Source organism: Mobula hypostoma, chromosome 30 (genome assembly GCF_963921235.1).
Source record: "Mobula hypostoma chromosome 30, sMobHyp1.1, whole genome shotgun sequence".
Taxonomy (NCBI): domain Eukaryota; kingdom Metazoa; phylum Chordata; class Chondrichthyes; order Myliobatiformes; family Myliobatidae; genus Mobula; species Mobula hypostoma.
In genome coordinates this window covers 21,218,521-21,221,939 of record NC_086126.1, presented here as the reverse complement: position 1 = coordinate 21,221,939, position 3,419 = coordinate 21,218,521, and positions in this window count along the sequence as shown.

The window sequence follows — 3,419 nt, the reverse complement described above, 5'->3', positions numbered from 1 at the left end:
CAGAGCCTTTCCCCCGGTATATTGGAGTCTCTTTACGCAGAGCCTTTCCCCCGTATATTGGAGTCTCTTTAAGCAGAGCCTTTCGCCCGGTATATTGGAGTCTCTTTACGCAGAGCCTTTCCCCCGTATATTGGAGTCTCTTTAAGCAGAGCCTTTCGCCCGGTATATTGGAGTCTCTTTACGCAGAGCCTTTCCCCCGTATATTGGAGTCTCTTTAAGCAGAGCCTTTCCCCCGTATATTGGAGTCTCTTTAAGCAGAGCCTTTCCCTCGTATATTGGAGTCTCTTTACGCAGAGCCTTTCCCCCGGTATATTGGAGTCTCTTTAAGCAGAGCCTTTCCCCCGGTATATTGGAGTCTCTTTACGCAGAGCCTTTCCCCCGGTATATTGGAGTCTCTTTACGCAGAGCCTTTCCCCCGGTATATTGGAGTCTCTTTAAGCAGAGCCTTTCCCCCGGTATATTGGAGTCTCTTTAGGCAGAGCCTTTCCCCCGGTATATTGGAGTCTCTTTACACAGAGCCTTTCCCCCGGTATATTGGAGTCTCTTTATGCAGAGCCTTTCCCCCGGTATATTGGAGTCTCTTTACGCAGAGCCTTTCCCGCGGTATATTGGAGTCTCTTTACGCAGAGCCTTTCCCCGGTATATTGGAGTCTCTTTAAGCAGAGCCTTTCCCCCGGTATATTGGAGTCTCTTTAAGTAGAGCCTTTCCCCCGTATATTGGAGTCTCTTTAAGTAGAGCCTTTCCCCCGTATATTGGAGTCTCTTTACGCAGAGCCTTTCCCCCGGTATATTGGAGTCTCTTTACGCAGAGCCTTTCCCCCGGTATATTGGAGTCTCTTTACGCAGAGCCTTTCCCCCGGTATATTGGAGTCTCTTTACGCAGAGCCTTTCCCCGGTATATTGGAGTCTCTTTACGCAGAGCCTTTCCCCCGTATATTGGAGTCTCTTTAAGCAGAGCCTTTCCCCCGTATATTGGAGTCTCTTTACGCAGAGCCTTTCCCCCGTATATTGGAGTCTCTTTAAGCAGAGCCTTTCCCCCGGTATATTGGAGTCTCTTTACGCAGAGCCTTTCCCCCGGTATATTGGAGTCTCTTTACGCAGAGCCTTTCCCCCGTATATTGGAGTCTCTTTAAGTAGAGCCTTTCCCCGGTATATTGGAGTCTCTTTAGCAGAGCCTTACCCCCGTATATTGGAGTCTCTTTAAGCAGAGCCTTTCCCCCGTATATTGGAGTCTCTTTAAGCAGAGCCTTTCCCCCGGTATATTGGAGTCTCTTTACGCAGAGCCTTTCCCCCGGTATATTGGAGTCTCTTTACGCAGAGCCTTTCCCCCGGTATATTGGAGTCTCTTTACGCAGAGCCTTTCCCCCGTATATTGGAGTCTCTTTAAGCAGAGCCTTTCCCCCGTATATTGGAGTCTCTTTAAGCAGAGCCTTTCCCCCGTATATTGGAGTCTCTTTAAGCAGAGCCTTTCCCCCGGTATATTGGAGTCTCTTTAAGCAGAGCCTTTCCCCCGGTATATTGGAGTCTCTTTACGCAGAGCCTTTCCCCCGTATATTGGAGTCTCTTTACGCAGAGCCTTTCCCCCGTATATTGGAGTCTCTTTAAGCAGAGCCTTTCCCCCGTATATTGGAGTCTCTTTAAGCAGAGCCTTTCCCCCGTATATTGGAGTCTCTTTAGCAGAGCCTTTCCCCCGTATATTGGAGTCTCTTTAGAGAGCCTTTCGTATATTGACTTTAGCAGAGCCTTTCCCCCGTATATTGGAGTCTCTTTAAAGGAGTCTCTTTAGCAGAGCCTTTCCCGTATATTGGAGTCTCTTTAGCAGAGCCTTTCCCCGTATATTGGAGTCTCTATTAACGCAGAGCCTTTCCCCCGTATATTGGAGTCTCTTTAAGTGCAGAGCCTTTCCCCCGTATATTGGAGTCTCTTTAAGCAGAGCCTTTCCCCGGTATATTGGAGTCTCTTTACGCAGAGCCTTTCCCCCGTATATTGGAGTCTCTTTAAGCAGAGCCTTTCCCCCGGTATATTGGAGTCTCTTTACGCAGAGCCTTTCCCCCGTATATTGGAGTCTCTTTAAGCAGAGCCTTTCCCCCGTATATTGGAGTCTCTTTAAGCAGAGCCTTTCCCCCCGTATATTGGAGTCTCTTTAAGCAGAGCCTTTCCCCCGGTATATTGGAGTCTCTTTACGCAGAGCCTTTCCCCCGGTATATTGGAGTCTCTTTAAGTAGAGCCTTTCCCCCGTATATTGGAGTCTCTTTAAGCAGAGCCTTTCCCCCGGTATATTGGAGTCTCTTTACGCAGAGCCTTTCCCCCGGTATATTGGAGTCTCTTTAAGCAGAGCCTTTCCCGCGGTATATTGGAGTCTCTTTACGCAGAACCTTTCCCCCGTATATTGGAGTCTCTTTAAGCAGAGCCTTTCCCTCGTATATTGGAGTCTCTTTACGCAGAGCCTTTCCCCCGGTATATTGGAGTCTCTTTAAGCAGAGCCTTTCCCCCGTATATTGGAGTCTCTTTAAGCAGAGCCTTTCCCCCGTATATTGGAGTCTCTTTACGCAGAGCCTTTCCCCCGTATATTGGAGTCTCTTTAAGCAGAGCCTTTCCCCCGTATATTGGAGTCTCTTTACGCAGAGCCTTTCCCCCGTATATTGGAGTCTCTGTAAGCAGAGCCTTTCCCCCGTATATTGGAGTCTCTTTAAGCAGAGCCTTTCCCCCGGTATATTGGAGTCTCTTTAAGTAGAGCCTTTCCCCCGTATATTGGAGTCTCTTTAAGTAGAGCCTTTCCCCCGGTATATTGGAGTCTCTTTACGCAGAGCCTTTCCCCCGGTATATTGGAGTCTCTTTACGCAGAGCCTTTCCCCCGGTATATTGGAGTCTCTTTACGCAGAGCCTTTCCCCCGTATATTGGAGTCTCTTTACGCAGAGCCTTTCCCCGGTGTATTGGAGTCTCTTTAAGCAGAGCCTTTCCCCCGGTATATTGGAGTCTCTTTACGCAGAGCCTTTCCCCCGTATATTGGAGTCTCTTTAAGTAGAGCCTTTCCCCCGTATATTGGAGTCTCTTTAAGTAGAGCCTTTCCCCCGGTATATTGGAGTCTCTTTACGCAGAGCCTTTCCCCCGGTATATTGGAGTCTCTTTACGCAGAGCCTTTCCCCCGGTATATTGGAGTCTCTTTACGCAGAGCCTTTCCCCCGGTATATTGGAGTCTCTTTAAGCAGAGCCTTTCCCCCGGTATATTGGAGTCTCTTTACGCAGAGCCTTTCCCCCGTATATTGGAGTCTCTTTACGCAGAGCCTTTCCCCCGGTATATTGGAGTCTCTTTACGCAGAGCCTTTCCCCCGGTATATTGGAGTCTCTTTACGCAGAGCCTTTCCCCCGTATATTGGAGTCTCTTTACGCAGAGCCTTTCCCCCGGTATATTGGAGTC